Source organism: Petaurus breviceps, unplaced genomic scaffold, assembly GCF_028583685.1.
Source record: "Petaurus breviceps papuanus isolate PSGF00001 unplaced genomic scaffold, PetGlider_PUasm1.0 187, whole genome shotgun sequence".
Classification (NCBI taxonomy): Eukaryota; Metazoa; Chordata; class Mammalia; order Diprotodontia; family Petauridae; genus Petaurus; species Petaurus breviceps.
Window position 1 is genome coordinate 6997877 of NW_027185799.1, and position 17631 is coordinate 7015507.

Below are 17631 nucleotides of genomic sequence, written 5' to 3' on the forward strand. Positions count from 1 at the left end.
AGGAAGGAAGGAAGGAAGGAAAAAGGAAAATGGGGTAAGGAAAACATATATGGTAAATTTGCATGAGAAGAACTCTTGTGAGGAAAGTTTAGGGAATTCATTCACATGCTGGTTATTAGATATATGTGGATTATAACCCCATTAGCAATTCTCTTCTTTCTCATTCAAGCTTCTGGCAATTTTACCATATCACAAAACAGGGCCTCCTTAAGAAGGTAAGCAAGAACAAAAATGGGGCTTAGTGGTTGAAAATAGAAGGACCTGGAATGATTCATTCCTTCTTCATCCTTCTTTCTCACTTTTTCTTTCAAACAATTTTGGATGACTCCCACTGAAAATGAGAAAACCTTCATAGATTTATAGGTAAAGCTGTCCTCTGCTTGCCTTGAGAAAAGCTCACAGCAATGGATGGAAGGAGAAGGAAGAGAGGGGAAGAGAGCAGAGGCACACAGTAGGAAGAGGGAGTGCTGAAGGGAAGGGGCAGGAGGTGGGGGAGTACCATTCCAAGAAGTGGAATGAAATGAAAACAACCACCCCCCACAGCCAAATGAGACCACTGTTTCACAGTAAATATATTTCCTCAGAGAAACTCCAGTTTCCTCTTTAGTTCACAACTATACAATTAAGGGCTTGGCAAACTCTTCACTAAAATGTGCCCTATTACTGTGGATAATCAGGTTTTGGTCTTCTATAATACGCAAACTCAGGGTGAAAGTTATGGCAACTTTAAGCTTAAGTCACACCCAGTGTAGAATGTGTAAGTTTAAACAGTTTCAATATGTTAGCTCCACAGGGCCAGCACCATATAGACCTGTGTCACCTAGCAGTGACTGTGGCATAATTAGCTGATTAAAATGCACTGGAGACACTCTGTCTCTCCTTGCAGAAAATCCACTGTTGGATCCCACAGGAGGAAAAAACAACAATATTAAAAAAAAACCCATTAGCATAGACGAGTACACTACTATAAGTGGTTCATCAGAAACTCATAATTAGTTGATAAACATCTGGAACATAAGCAGTTTAGCATCTATAGTTGCATACTGATAGACAGCAGTATGATTAAGAAAAATGAGTTTCAGGTCATATGGTTTTGCGTCAGTCAAATGGATTGTGTTTGTGAATTCAGAGATGTTATATAATATCTCTGTATGCATCTAGGAGATTGTGGACAACCTGGTAGTGTTTTTATGCATCTTGCCCTTCTGGTTGAAGTCTCAGACACATAAGTTGTGACAGGTGCAGAAAATGATGGAAAATGTTTAGGGAATAGACATCATAGTCATTAAGAACAGTTCGAGAGCATTTAATGTTGTAGATTCTCTCTTGGGGTAGTGATTATAGCTCCTAGTTCTGAAATACAAATAAAACACGAAGCCCCAACAAGTCTGGCTACTTTAGGGGTTCTAGTCGCTCCAGTACCTATCTACCCTTAATTATTTGAGGGCTGTTAAGTCAGATGTTTGCGGTTATCTCCTTCACTATTTCAGATTACTCAAGTACACCCAAGTAACTGACTTGCTATAAGTCAGGAAGTGACTTCGGCACTAGGGACACCAGAGTCTCACAGAAAGAAAGGAGTTAGGTGGTGTTCTTTAGCATTCCTTTCAAGAGGTTCTGTTTGCTGTGTTTGCCATAATGAACTTCAGGTGCCCTGGAGTCATCCTCTATCAGGAGAAGGCTCTAACCAAAATTTCCTGGGGATTCTATTAGCCTAGCCTGCCTGCTTTTTCAGCCTCCTTTAGAAAGCCTCTCATTTTTTTCCTCTGTCTATCTCCAGAGAAAAAGTTCCTGTCATCAGCAGAAGAGTCAATCCCAATTTAATTTTCTCAGATAAGTTTGAAGAATTAGTGTATATCTTCTAGTGATAGATAGATACAGATATGATGACTTAGTGCATGTGAGGTTTATATTTTTGTTATAGACCTGAAAAACTTCAATAGATACAAAACTTCAAATACTCACCCCCCAATAAGTAATTAATATAAAGATCAGAAATAAAATCATATTTGTTGCCTAGAGCAGGGGTGTGGAACCTGTGGCCTTAAGGTCTCTAAGTCCTCCAGTGCAGCCCTTTGACTGAATCCAAACTTCACAGAACAAATTTGTTCTGTAAAACTTGTACTCCATCAAAAGGTTGTACCCAAGGACCTAGAAGGCCACATGTGGCCTCAAGGCTGCAGATTCCCTACCTCTGGCCTAGAGGAGAGAGTGCAGGGCTTGTATTCAAGATCTTCTGTCCTAATCCATCTATGTGACTGTGGGCAAATCTCTTAACCTCTCTACCTGAGTTTCCTCATTTGTAAAATGACCATAATAATGATTGTAGTGCCTGCCTCACAGGATTGCCAAACTTAAATGAGATGGTGTATGTAAATGGCTTTGTGAACCTTAAAGTCAACTGTTATAATTATATTATTATCTTCCATCACTTACAGTTTGTTTAAAATATATAAGTTAGCTTTAACAAAATATCAAACATATGTTAGTTGTTTATCACTACATCCTTTCTCATGATTACATATATTGTAGATTTTTCTATCAATTGTTATTGATATTAAACAGTTGTTATTATATTCCATATTGTTCTTTCATTTCTCTTTTCTTTATTATTGCTCATGCTTTTATAAGAACTTATTTATTCCTTAAATTCCCTCTATAGTAGGACTGCTTTTTTCCCCATTGGCATCTGCCAGAACTTATCACTGTTACTACTTGTTAATATGGGTTTTGGGGTTGAGAGTTATGATGAAATTTATCAAGATCTATTGGTAGGTAGATTTTCTACAAGGAGAACCAGAGGGTTTCCTACTTGTTCTAAATAGATGATTCTATGACGGACATTCCCTGTAATACTGGGCAAAATGACAGTGGGACTGACTTTATATGTATTAAAAAATGAGAGTATTGGTATCCATGTATTCCCCAATAGATCCATAGATTCCATCTATATGATATGGAAGCAGAATAGGTTTTAAGTCACAAGACCTGGATTTAACGAGTTCCTTATTGGATTCTTACTAGCTCCATAGCTAGTACATAGTGTGAATCCCAGTTACCTCATCTATAAAGTGGGGATAGCAAAGTATTGCTGTGAGAAAAGCTCTTTGAAAATTGAGTTGATATTGTTAGATGGTGTTTGATCTTTGAATGGGATAATATTGCCAATATTAACCCTACAACTGTTAAGTGGTAATAATGTTGAGTTGGTATAGGCCTACATCAGATACTAGCAAGTGACCTAAATTAGGCAAGCAATTACTATGAAATAATATTTCCTTCAGAACATGCTTAATTTGTTTAATCTTCTTTCTTAGGAGTCTGACCACTAAAAATACTAATATAGACCATTTCTAGTACAATAGAAGAGTGATTCGTTGCTTCGCAAATCAAGTCCCATCTCCACTAGCTCAAAATAAGAAATGTACCTGAACTGAGCAACTGAAACTTCATCCAGAGAAATTTAAAAAAGTCTTTCTACATCGTAATACTTTCTGAAATAACAACAAAGGACTATGAGAAACACACTCTTTGGGAGGCTAGGTGGCAGTGAATAGTGCACCGGCCCTGGAGTCAGGAGGACCTGAGTTCAAATGTGACCTCAGACACTTAACACAAAAACTAGCCATGTGACCTTGGGCAAGTCACTTAACCCCAATTGCCCTCCAAACAAAAAAAGCAAAAAAAAAGAAACACACTCTTCTTGATCACCCAGTGGAAAGCCAGTGCAGTTGACCTAATAGGCCTGCCTTTTAAATTTTGGATATGGTGGCTTCTTTTTCTTCTCCTCTCAGCAATGAACTCATCTGACTCCTAACCCTACCCTCTTAAAACAGAGGTAGAAGAGCAGACACTAGACTCTTCCAGTTCTGTGATAGAGAAATTGGGGAACCATGGAAAGAAGAGAAATCTGTCACCTAGCAAGAGTGAAAGTGACTTCACTGTAAGATAGGGAAGATATAAGACCAGCTGTAGTTATCTTCCCATGGAGTTTCCATGTGACATGGGGTCCAGATGATCACTACATGAACATTAGAAAGTGATTGAAAACTTTCAGGTCTGTTGAAAGGAGATACAGATATAAAGAATAAGGCCATTTCTACCTTCCAGAAGCTTATATTCTCATGGAAAAGACAAGTACAAATGTAAATATAGGCAAAATAAATATAAAGTACAAATAAATACAAAGTAGTTAAAAATTTATTACAAGTACAAATAAATACTTAGTATAAGTTAAATAATAAGTAGAGATTAGTACAAAGTGATTAAATATAAGGTACTTTCTGAGGGTGGGCATTAATAAGTGGAGGAATCAGAAAAGACTTCATTTATAAAGTAATGTTTGATCTGAATCTTGATAAAGAGAGGGATATTGAATCAAAGGTGAAGAGGGGATGATGCATTCTGGGCAAGGGAGCTAGCCAGTGCAAAATCACAGAGATGCCAAGTGTGAGCAACAAAAAAAAGATCAGTTTGGATCAGTGCGGGGTGTGTGTGGGGGGGTTAAGCAATGCTCATTGTTGCTGTTATTCATCCTTCATTCTCAAAGAGGACCAATGATATCAGAAGGGTGATGTCTTAACTTGCAAGTGAATGGGATTTAAGTGAGGCAGGGCTGTGAAAAGTCATCAGCCTTATTTTCTCCACTAAGGTCATTGAAGTCCAGTGGCAAGACATAGGTCAGTATAATGTTCAATGAGCCTGGAAAGCAGGTTGAGGCCAATTTGTGAAGAACTTCGAAAGCTCAACAGAAGAGTTTATATTTCATGTCAGTCAATACAAGCCCATTGGAGTCAATAGGGAGTTGCTGGAGTTGATTGAACAAGAGAGTTACATGATCAGTTTTTCCCTCAAGGGACAGTGTCTAGGATGGATTAAAGTGATAATATATTTGAGGCAAGATATCCTGTAATGTTGAAACAAATCAGCAATGAAAAAAATGGACTTTAAACAAAAGTGAGGAATTTTAATAATTCCTTATAAAGAAACCAGAAGTGAACCACATATTTGACATGCAGACACTTCAAACAAGAGAAAAAGAGGAAAGATAAACAAGGGCAGTTAACAAGAAAATACTCAGAAATTAAATCAATATTCATGCTTCTAGAGCAAGATATGATTGTTTAAAAAAACACTTACAAGTTCACATTGATTGAAGGTCAGAGAATATCTAGTGACAAACGGATTTGAGGATGTTAAAGATGTTAAGGAGCTAAAAGAGTGAGAAAGAAGGAAGACTAGTAGAAATACTCCTTCAGAGACTAAAACCCACATCACTTCTTAAGTTAATCATTTGCAGGATGGACAAGAGTAGTATAACACAGGAGGAAATTTCTTAGGTGAGAAAGGAGAGGCAAGAATCAGGGGTGAAATGGATCTATGGTATCTCTTAGCTTATATCCAAGAGGACAGTGGGATATAGTTTCCTTGCTCTTACCCTTTGGAGGTAGGGTAGGGTGCCCTGTGAGTGAGTAGGAAAAGAACGTGTCAAAGGGAGGAATCTATGAGGGAGAGCCAGGAGTCAACTATAATCCAAGAAGGGGGAACACTGAGATCCATTTCCACAAAGATGGTGGAGACATGATGGGAGCCTCAAAACAGGCTTTATTTTAGGGGAGTGGGCACTTTAGGGAAATCCCCTGCTCTGATCAAGGGTTGTTCTTTCCAGAACTACATCTCACCCCAAGAAAGGTATTATCTGGAGGGAATCCAGCTTAAGAGGTGGTTGGACAGTGGGAAATAGGATGTAATGAATGATCTTAAGGTGAACAGGTAATAAATATACCAGTATGGAGCATAACCAGACACTGTGACATGGGAAACAGCATGACTTCCTCTACACGACACTGGCGTCCTTCATGAATTAGTACAGGGTGTCCCAAAACCCTTAGTGTGGCTTTAAGCTTTATTAGCTTTAAGCCCCACTAAAGCTTTTGGTGCACCCTGTATTTTTAGAAATCAAGTTCTTCAGAATAAGGCCCTGTAAAAAGGAGGAGTGGAGACAAAAGGAGGAACAAGATTTAAAGTCATATTAAGAGAAGAGGGAGCAAAAGATTTATTTTTCAGAAGCATTACCTTGTATGGAGATATATAAAGAATGGAGAAAGAATCTGTAAGCATAAAGATCATGAATGGGAAATTAGATTTCAGAATACTAGAGAAACGGAAAGAAAGAAGCAAATTTGAGGGAAGGAAGGCAAAGTAAATTAATGATACTTAGAAAATGGGACACCAAAAATGAGTGTTAAGAGAGTGGGTGAGGTAGAAGCAGGGAAGATGCTGAAGTACCTTGTAACAGGGAATGGTAAAAGAAAGACTAAACAAAGGGAGTAAAGATAAACAAAAAGGAAGATGAAATCATTAAAATAAGCTTGAGGAACCTGGGATAATAGGGTAGTGGGAGGCATAGTAGGATGAACCTGTGGGAGGAGACTGGGATCATATTAGTGTAAGTAAAACTGATCACAGGGACCAAAAGGTGGAAAAGGAAAAAAAAAAAGAGAGGAGGGAGAAGAATAAATATATAAATATTGTGATATATGTCTTCAAGTTCAAAGATTGATAGCACTGGGAAGGATTTTAACTTTGTCCTATGCTTATAAAATGAAGAACAGAAAAGGGACCAATAACATTTCATTCTTTGGAAAAATTCTTTCAAGGAAATTATATACTGATAAAATCAACCACATGCAATGTGCCATGGATTCTGCTAAGTGCGGAAGATATTCAATACAGAAATGAAATAGTCCCTGCTCTCAATAGGCTTGTATTCTATTAGGAATTTCCTGCCAAGTGGTCAAGTACTTAATAGAGGGGAAATCGTGGCTCTGCTGTTAGAATTTCAGAGATTACTAGTTTAGGATTTTAGAGAATGACAAAGAAAAGGGCAAAGGCCTCAACATAATCCCTTATCAACTAGAGCTCTGAGACCCATTGAAGTAAAAATACATAATCAATCCAGGGATTCTGAAAGTTGGAAGAATCAGCAGGAACTGAGAAAACAAGTAGAAGAAAAGAGGTAAGGGGTTAGCCCTTTGACCAGGAGGAGAGGCAGGAGACAGTTATGTAGAGCCCCAAACTGAATAACACCCTGAAGATCCAGAGCTGAGGCTGAAATGAGGCTGAGTAAATCATGGGAACCAGAACGATTGAACCCCAGTGATTGGTAACCTCGCCTTCTGGAATTTATTTTACATCTTGTCTGCACCTCTCCTTTGTCACCACACCTTCCACCTTGACCTATACTTATTTGTAGGTAGGTCAGGCACCTGTAATCTCCTTAAGGGAAAGGAAGTCGCCATTTTTTTTTTCATCTCTCAGTGCAGCCTTGAATATAGTGGGTGCTTACTAAACAAACCTGATAAATTGAAAGATGTGTTACGCAGATACTTGTAAGTTGTCAGATATCTGAAGTGAGATCAGTCTGAAGAGTATTGAGGAGTTTCAGAGTTAGTAGAGACCTCATAGGATATATAGTTCAACCTCATTGAAGATAATTGTTTGAACCCAAATATGAGTCTTTACTCACCTCTAGGACATTATCTTATTAGATTTAATCCAAGCTTCTAGGCTGTCATTTTATTGATCCTGACATTGTCAGGACCTTTTTAACACATGACTTGTCCCTACTAGGTTAGTATCATCTGAAAACTTGATACATATGCCATCGTGAGCTTTTTAGCCAAGTTTTTGATAAACGAGTTGATAGCTAAGAGCCAGTAATAGATCCTCAAGTTACTCCACTAGAGACCCCCTTCCTGGATGACATCAGCCTACTAATAACTATTCTTTAGGCCAATAAACCAGTTACAAATCCACTTAACAAAATATAATTCAGTTCACACTTCTCCATTTGTATATAAGAATATCATGAGAGACTTTATTAAATTTCTTGCTAAAAATCTAAGTAAATAATATCTACAACATGCTTTACCAATATGATAATCTTGTCAAAATATGTAAAAGAAGTTAATCTGGGCTGACCAGTTTCTAAGGAAGCCATACAAGATCTTTGGGATAATCACTCCCTTTCCTAAATGTTTATAAGTTATCCCTTTAATAATATGTTCTATCATTTTGCCAGGAATCAAAGTCAGGCTCATTGCCTTATAGTTTGCAGACCCCATTCTCTTCCTTTTTTCAAAATTCAGCACATCTATCCTTTTCCACCCTACATTGTCAGACATTTCAAATGACTTCTTTTCTAGGACCATAGAATTAGAGTAAGAAGGATTCTCAAAAGCCACCTAGTCTAATGACCTCACTTTACAGATGAGGAAACTGATGCTTGAAGAGGGAGAAGTGACTCATCCAGGATCACACAGCTAATGCTTCAGGTACAGTATATGAACCCTCATTATCCTGGCTCTAAGTTCAGTAGCTATCTAGTACGCTGTGCTACCTCTCATTCTTTCCTAATACTATTCCTTAATTATGTATTGGATATCTCCATCTGGATATCCCATTGGCATATGAAACAACACATACAAAACAGAGATCATTCTATTTCAACCCTAAACCCATAGTCCTCTAAATTTTCTCATGTCTCTTGTGGGCGCCAACATCCTTTTAGTTACCAAGGTTCACGACCTTGCAGTTATCTTTGACTCTCCCCTCCTTTCCCTTAAACCCTATATCCAATCAGTTGCCAAGTCTTACAATTCTACTTCTACAACATTTCTTACATCTTTCCCCTGCTGCCTTATTACCTCTCATCTGAACAGTGGCAATGTATTCCCTCATCTTCTCTACCTCAGAGAATCCCTAGAATTTTTCAAAGCCCAGCTCATATACCCCTTCCTATTCAAGGCCATTCCACCACTGCTAAATGTTTTATCTCTCCTGAAATTACTTTGCAATATTTTTATATAATATGCATTTATTTATTTGTGTACATGCTATACTGTGTCACTCCATCTGCCTCTTGAAAATATGAACTGGCTCCCCTTTTTTTTTCTTTATTTCTTCAATGCTTAGGCCATTGCCCTATATGTAATGAGGATTATAGAGTAATTCCCTGCTAATATAATATTACTTGGTCTTACATTTACTTAACTGAAATGAGTATTTTCTGGACTCCATCTTTGTTCATCCTAAGGAAAGAGTAATTTAATTAGTGCTAGTTCAATTTTAGCCTTGGTATTTTAAACCTTCAGATTTCAAGATTTATTCAAAAAGATGATGCTTTTTTCCCCAACCTAGGTTCCCAATGATGAATTTATCAATGGCAACTCCCATTGACAAAGCCATAGCTTGGGAAGGTCTCCTGGGGTCCTAAAATGCCAAAATTAGAGGGCACTTGGTGTTCTTTAGTAGAGTAGGAAAAAAATAGTTCACAGCATCATCAATTAACCAAAAGACTTAATTAATATAGGAAACTGCTAGATGACTGTCTGAATGAGGTCCTTTCCTGCTCTACTCAACTCCCTCCATCCCACCATCACTCTGTTCAAGGGTCTTCCCAGAAACTTCCCTTTGGGATCCCATCCCTTTGTCTCCTTTTCAAGGGGCTCAACTGAGAGTGATCTCCCTGCCACTTACCCCAAGCAAGACTATACCTAATCATAGAAATTCCCATTCCATGGGTGAGTATCGTGGTAGATAGAGGACTCAAATGAGAATCAGGAGACCTAGGTTTCAGTACCAGCTTTTCCAGTAGCTTCTTATGTATGACCTTGATCAGTCCATTTAAGTCTCTCTGGACCTCAATTTCCTCTTCAGTAAAATTAGGGGGTTGGACTACGAGATCACTAAGGTCTCCTTTAAGCCTGTAATCTATGGTCCTATGATTAAGGCATAGTGCCTTGCAGACACATAATAGTATACACTTAATAGAAATTTGTTTAATTTAATTGAATTGTCCCTCTCACTCCCTCTGAACTCTAGCATTCTCGGACTCAAATTCATGCGTTATGGTACTAGCAACTTTTTTTTTTTAATGAAAAACATCATTGCTCCCTAAGGAATGATTTCCTCAAAGATTGGTCACAAGCATAATGATTTTTATCTGGAATGTTGTTTTTTCTTATTGGTGAAGATGTATGAAGTGAGTCTTATGGAATAATTCCCTGCTAATATAATATTACTTGGTCTTACATTTACTTAACCGAAATGAGTATTTTCTGGACTCCATCTTTGTTCATCCCAAGGGAAGAGTAAGCTCTTGGGAGCATCCCTCATTATCAAAGAATGTATATCCCAATGCATTGCTTTGATAGGCCCAAAGACTAATTGTGTTGAGACAAGGATTTAAGAAGTTTGTGTATTTTGCCTGTAGTAAGGTTCCAATTAGTTAATCTAGAGAGGGTAAGAATGATCTATTAATTCAACTACTATACATACATATACATGTATGTTTATATGTCTCTCTGTGTACATGTATATACACTTTATATATTTGTATGTATATTTGTGTATATATAAATATACATATTACTCTGAGAAAGGGGTCCATAAGTTTCAATAGACTGCCAAAGTGGTCTGTGACATAAAAGAGTTTAAGAACTCCCTGGTTTAGAACATTAGTGATAGGAACAAGAATCTTTTGTTCATTGACCCATTGAGTTCCTTGGAGCAAATAATTCAATCTCTTGGCCTTATAGGTTCTTCTTTTATCAGTGAGGAAGGGTAGTGGCAGAAGCATTTGCTAACTGGCTTGCTTTATAAGAGGTATATAAAATATATGTTAGTACAATGAAGTCTATTATGGGATTCCAAAAGCCTAATGTTCTATAGAGTATTTATTAATATAATATATGCACCAAGTATTATTATTATTATTTGAGAAGGAGAAGGGAAGTGGTGGGAGGGGGAATAATTTGTGTGTAGGAATGACAGATGGGGCTGATCCGTTTTGGGTTTATCTGCCCATCTGGACTTTCAAAAGAAAAGAAAGTGGTGTGGTAACAATTTCATAGCAAAGGCCACAGCCTGGTTAATCTGAAGGGAATTTTTTTGAAGAAACTTCTGAAAACATAGATTTGGCCTATTGATTTAATATTAATCAGGTTTGACTGTACGTTGTGTTGCCAGAGAAACTTGAGGCATGCTTCAGTTGTCAATTCCAGTTTTTCCTCTAGGTCTCACTGATTGCATGAGTCACGAACTGCTTGGAGAACAGCTACAATGGCATTCATGCTCTTCTCTAGGAAGTCCTTCTTTCTGTAAGAGTCAGGAATCCTGGAACGGAAGCAGAATTGATGATGAGTAGGGGGAAAAATCCTCATCACTCAACCTTCCATTTAGTTGGAAATGAAGCACATTTCATGTTGAGTCTCTGCCAAAATGTTGAGCCTATGAAAGGGAATAAGGCTAAGAGTGAGATGGAAAATTAAAAAAAAAAAAAGGAGAATGGAAAAGAAATGGGTTGGAGAGAAGCAAAAGAGATGAATAGGAGGAGGCCTGAAATGCTAAAGGACATTGGCAAAATCTGCACAAAGCAGAGAATTTTTTTTTAATATTTTGCAAGGAATCCTCCTTCTATTTATTGCACCTGAATGCTGCAAGATAGAGGAACAAAGTAGAAAGAACTCAGGATTTGCAGTTGGAGGATCAGGTTCAAGTTGAGATTTTGATCTTGCAACTTATGTGATCTAGGCAAGTCCTTTCCATTCTCTGGGCCCCAATTTCTTCATCTGTCAAATAATATTATAGCTAGTGTTTATATAAAGTTTTAAGATTTGCCTTTAAAGTACTTTACCAATATGGAACTGAATTACATGCCATAGTGTCCTAGAACCTAGGAATAAGCACTGAAGAGCATGTTTTGCATTGTGTGAATGTAGAAATGAGCAAGGTAACTTACAATGGTATAGATGGAGAGTCAACCTGAGTCAGCAAGGCCTCCTTATGCCATGTATAGACCACATGATCCTGGGAAAATCATCTGCTTCTTAGGGCAGGAGGCAACTCTCTAGGACCATAAATTGTGGAAGAGTTATTCATCTACATTGGTAAAGGGTATTCCTTACCAGGAACTCCCTACACCAGAAGTTTTTGATCTGGGATCAGTGATATCCTCTAGAGCTCCATGGTGAGCCATGAACTTGGTTACAACATTTTGATGATTGTCTTTCAGCACAATTAGTTTCCTTCATAATCCCATGTATTTTATTTTAAGTCACAGATCCAGTTTGAAAAATTAGAGGTAGTTTTGACAATACCTGTAAGCCTAATCAGAAGTACTAAAACTAGAGGATGCAGGAGTGGGGTGGAGGTAGGGATGTTCTTCATGGATTATTTAATAGATGTCCACAGAAACTATAATGTATGTGTTGGAAATGTTAGCTGACTCATAAATGATTGAAAACAAAGAAAAAACTCCACAGTAATGCTTCTTATTCCCGGTTTAATGCATTCAGTTGCTAAGGAGTTTCTTCCTGTGTATATTTTCCTGTCATGAAAACCCGAGTAGTAATGAGAAAGACATGAGGCTATAAAGGCCAACTGGGGGACTCTTTGGGGGAAAAGTAGATCTGTTATTCTGTATTTCAATCAGATGTGTAAACCAGGAGAAAAGGAAAAAGAATTGGGTTATACCGCCCCACACTTCACCCCCTACAGAGTCCTTTGAACTCAGCATCTAACATGACAATCTTGAATACTAGAAACACCGTAATTGGTTGTCTCCAATTAAATGCCTTATGAAATGTCATTAATATTCTGCTTTTTTTTGCACTGGTGTTCCTTAACTGTTCATTAATTGTGCTTGATAGGGTATATGAATTGAAGCCACCTTGAAAATTTTAAATCAGTACACAGATATCAGGTTGTAATAATAACTCAGTATAAAGTTGGGGAGAATAGGCTGGTTTGTGCCTTTCTTTGTTTCTCTAGAGCTTAGCATAGTGCTTGCTAATAGTAGGCATTTAATACATACTTGTTGATTATTGTCTGACTAAAGGAGACAAGAGCCTCATGTGCTTGGATATGAGGGAACACAGCCATTGTCTCTAAATTGCTCCCACATTATTATAAGTAACATAAATGAAAAGAATGGACCTAGAAAAACTGTACATTCCAGAAAATTAGAAGAATTTATGGAGAATATTGCTGTGACTGAGAAATTATGGAAATTGGAAGAGTTGTTACAGGATTGAAGGTGGACAGATTTTTCTCAATTTTCAAAAAAGGGAAAATAATTACTCCTTAGCCTTCTAAATTTTATTCCAAATACTGACAAATTTTTAAAATTAATTAAGAAAAAGCTGGTTTTTGAGTACTTAGAAAGATTAGGTGTTCACTGTGAGCAGATATCCTTTATTCTCTTTTGAAAGGCTTATCAAGCTACTTATTCAAAGAATGCTGTGGATATAAAATGCCTATATTTAATCAAAGCATTAGTGAAGTCTCTTCATGTGGACAAGATGGAGAAATGTGGCCTAGATGTTAGCATCTAGGTAAGTTAGGTAGTTTCATACTGGTTGTCAGTTTGTATCCAAAGAGTACTAATTAATGAATAGTGGTCTACTGGGAAGGAAATCTCTAATATGAACCATGTGACTCCGTTCTTGGTATCTTTGCATTCAACATGTTTACCATTGACTATCAGAGGCAAAGATGACATACTTAGTTAATTTGCAGGTAAAGGATATTTAATAATGAATTTTTGTCCTTACTATCTCAATATGCTTGACAAAGTTGCTGACGTTATTGTAAGATTTAATTTGGATGCATATATCCAAATTAAATATATATAAACATATACATACATATATGTATATATAAAACTCTTGAGTTCCAAAGTTTTGGATTCAAAAAATCAGTTGCATAAATGCAGGATGATATATGCATGTCAAGAAAACAGTTCATGTGGAAAAGACTTAGTTGTTTTTAGTAAAACAAAATTTCAAATGGTCAGCAGTGTGATGTGGCTAAGGGAAATTTTTTTCTGGGGGGGGAGTAGGAAAAAAGGGAGGAACATGAACTTCCTCCACCAATATAAATAAGCATCTGTTCCTCAATTTAGAGTCATAGAAAGTTGCTTGGGGGTACTGACAGGTCAAGAGATTTGCTCAGGATTATACATCCAGTTTATGTCATAGGTGGGACTAATAAGCTGCATTTAAAAACATCTTTCTTGATCTTTACAGATGCTGGTGCCTCCCCTTCAAAATTTTGCATGTACTTATATGTGTACATTTCCCCTCCACTAATGGAGTATAAACTCTTTGAGGGCAGCAACTGCTTCATTTCTTTGTATCCCAATACCTGTCATAGAACTTATACTTATTAGATGCTTAGTACATCTTGACTGATGAATCAATATCATACAGTATGCAGGTGATGATTTCTCCAGTGTCCTCTGTCCTGGCCATATCACATCTGGAATATGTGGTCAGTTATAGGTCTCACATTTTAGAAGATCCATAGACCTTCTAAGGGCATTTGTTGAACAGCCACCATGATGATGATAGGTCTAGAAGCTATATGAGAAGGGTATGGGTTCAATTTAATTTCAGAAAGCACCTATTAAGTACCTGCTAAGTGCAAGACACTGTTTTAATTGATAGCAATATAAAAAGAAAAAAAAAGGCCCTGCCCTCAAAAGCCTATTTTTTAATTGGGGGAGGGGAGAGATAAAAACATTTATACAGAGAAGTATGATTGCCAAAAATGAGGGAGGGGGATGTTGACCAAAGAGAACAAGTGTAAACATGGGACAAGACAGATGAAATAGCAAAATTACTTTCCTTAATTAGTTATGTGACATATGGAAATTGAAGAACAGGAAAGAAGAGAGGAAAGGGGGAAGAAAATATATAACTTTGAGAGCACTAATAACTAGGTCAGTCAGGTAATTTCTCTTATGGGAGCCAAGCCTTCAAAGCAGTTAAAAATTCTAAGAAGAATAAATTACATGTGTAGGAGACAAGTAGTGCAAAGGCCCTAGATGGAAGATCACATATCAAATTCAGGGGCATTTATATTAATTCAAGGAATTGAAGGTGTTGATTCTGGAGAAAAAAGTGGGGGAGGTAGGAAATAATAGATGTCTGAATATTTGTCCTCTGTGTGGAGTATTGGACTTTTTCAACTTGACCCCAGAGTACAGAAATGGGATGAATGGGTAGACTGTAGGGAGAATGAAATTTTGACTCATTTTAAGGAAGAATGAAACCATTAAAGCCACTCCCAAATGAATGCCATTGTGAGTTAAGGAGTTCAATTATAAACAGAAGTCTTTAGAGAGATGTTGATTGTTCACTTGCTAGTCATGAGCATCACAGAGCATGTTACCACTTTTCCCTTTTGGAATTCAAAGTACACAGAGGTTTTATAATGCTATAACGTTATCAAAGATAGCTTGAGCTTGACTGGAGTGGAGAAGAGGGGAGGCAAGAAGAACCCAGAGCTACAAGACATGGACAGAGATAGGAGAGAATTGAACCATTTCTATTTCCATAGCCTATATCAATAATTCTACACATATGCCATGATCTCCCCTCATCTTTTTCATATAGGCACACTAGGCATGCCTATTTGGTATTTGTGCACATATGTACACACACACATACCCCTTCCAATAATTCTTTTAGAATTATTGTAATTCCATAATTCTTTTAGAAATCCATTCCTCTGGTTTAGGGGAGCATGTCTATTAAAATGCAAATATTTCCCAGGAAGGGTAACTATTAAGTCTCTTTATCTGTCTCTTGGACCCTAGTGGGAATTTGTTTATCAGATCCTTTCCCACTCGTAGCTGGTGGAGAACTTCTGGATCAAAGAGAACAAAAGAAATAAAGGTCAGAAGCCTGGGGAAGGGGGAGTGGTATGTCTGTAATTTAGAGAAAGGTGAAAGTGAAAAGTGAGGGGAGCCTTGGCTTCTCTTACCAAATTGAAAGCCTTTAAAGAGGAGGTGCTTAGATTTTCATGTGATTTACTTTTTATTAGTCTCAATTTCTTCCTTGTTGTGGGAGTGACTGTGGGAAAAGAGGTGTCTGTAGATGTTCATTATACAGCAGACACCAGAGAGTGAAGGGAAAGAGAGCCCAGACCTCCAAAAGAAACGACCCATGCCTGAGATAGATAAGGGAACATTACAGCATCACTATTTCTGTTACCTATACCAATAATTCTACAAATATATCATGACCTCTCTGCCCCATCCTCTTTGTAAATGCATACCTATTCCCTGTGCACACCCACACACATGCACACACATTTGCTTAATTTGGCACACTTAAGAACAACTTCTAATTTGGTCTTTCCATTTCTCTCATAAACAAACTGATTTCATACCATAAACTGACTAGTTGCTATGAGAGAGAACCTTCACTCTCCTGGAAAATCTAAATCTGTCAAAAATTTTGATTCATCTTTGTTTTAGTAACAGCAAAATTTTAAAAGAACCATTCCATTCATTCAGTCCCCTGTGTGGTTGTGAATAGATTTGCTATTCACTGAGGTGAATTGGACTCAAAGTGGAGAAATTTGTAATGTTCTCCAGAGCTCAAGACTTTTACTGCTCCGGTAATTTATTACTATTGGCCAAGCTTCCATGCACAGATGAGGGTCAAGCATAGGAATTTTATTGATTTGAACAGAGCCAGAAATAGAATACGGAGTTAGGAGATCTGCATTCTAGGCCCAATTTTGCCAGTAGCTACCTGGGAAATTTTGGATATGTCAACTTCCCTCTATCCATAAGTCTCCTTGTGTATAAAATTAGGGGAGGTGGGGTGAGAGTGGAGGGGTGCAGCATAGGTGAGGCAATTTCTAAGATCCTTTACAATTCTTTTTTCTTAAATCTTAAGGAAAAATTCATATATATTTAAGAATAGGGGAAAATACCCTAATTTAAAAATTGTATGTAATAGAATATTTATTGGCTATGTGACCCTGCTCAAGACTCTTAACCTTTCAGTGCTCTACACAACTCTTTAAAACTATAATTTGCAGAGAAGATGTGAACTTGCACTGGCAGAGGGCATTTCCTTATCTAGGAGTTCCCCATGCCAGTGAATTCACGGTTCTGATCCTCATCCCTATAGTGGAATAAACACTTCAGGAACAAAGCAAGAGTTCATCAGAATACTGTTAAATTGCTTAAAGTAAGAAAAAAATCATCAAACATTCCTTCTATTAATTACAGTTATTCATCAACAGATTCGTATTCCTGGGTGTTAAAAACATATGAATAGTGCCGTCTTGGCTATACCTACTTCTAAGGAGATCAGGATCCTACAGAAAGATGGCTGCTGCTTAGGCAGAAATTTCTCCATGTCCTCCTTATCTTTCAGAAGAATTTGCCCACAAAAAGGGATTGGAGGAGGAACTTATTCAGGCTCATAGCTTGCCCCCTCTGTTCTGGTATATAGTTATATAGTATATATAATGGAATGGTATATAGTTAAAAAAAAAAAAAAGGAGGAGCTAGGAGAAGCAGAAATGGCCAAAGGTCAATGGAGAGGAGGAAGTGATGCAAGAATTCTAGAACAGAAGTTGGGTGGATGAACCAAGCCTGGGACAAGCCCTGGGAGAGGAAAACTTCTGCCAGAGGACAGGGCCTGAAAGGGTTGGCTGAGAAGTCATGTCCCAAGAGAAGGAATACTCTCTCTCTCTCTCTGTCTCTCTCTCTCTCTTTCACACACACACACACACACACACACACACACACACACACACACACAC

General features: G+C 37.6%; 2 long non-coding RNA genes across 4 annotated transcripts in view; one reads left to right on the forward strand and one right to left on the reverse strand.

Annotated features, from left to right (window-relative positions):
* The first annotated feature begins 8037 nt into the window (after positions 1-8037).
* Positions 8038-17631, forward strand: part of LOC138163091 (uncharacterized) — a 32870-nt gene continuing 23276 nt past the window's right edge. The window contains exon 1 of the long non-coding RNA XR_011168787.1: positions 8038-8336. This is a non-coding gene — a long non-coding RNA (uncharacterized lncRNA). The remainder of the gene's footprint in view (positions 8337-17631) is intronic.
* The window catches only part of LOC138163168 (uncharacterized), a 22774-nt gene continuing 16121 nt past the window's right edge, over positions 10979-17631 (reverse strand). For 2 of the 3 annotated variants that reach the window (XR_011168818.1, XR_011168816.1), the window contains 2 exons: positions 11804-11911; positions 10979-11178 (listed from right to left, as the gene is read on the reverse strand). This is a non-coding gene — a long non-coding RNA (uncharacterized lncRNA). The remainder of the gene's footprint in view (positions 11179-11803; positions 11912-17631) is intronic. The other variant, XR_011168817.1, reaches the window with a different exon arrangement.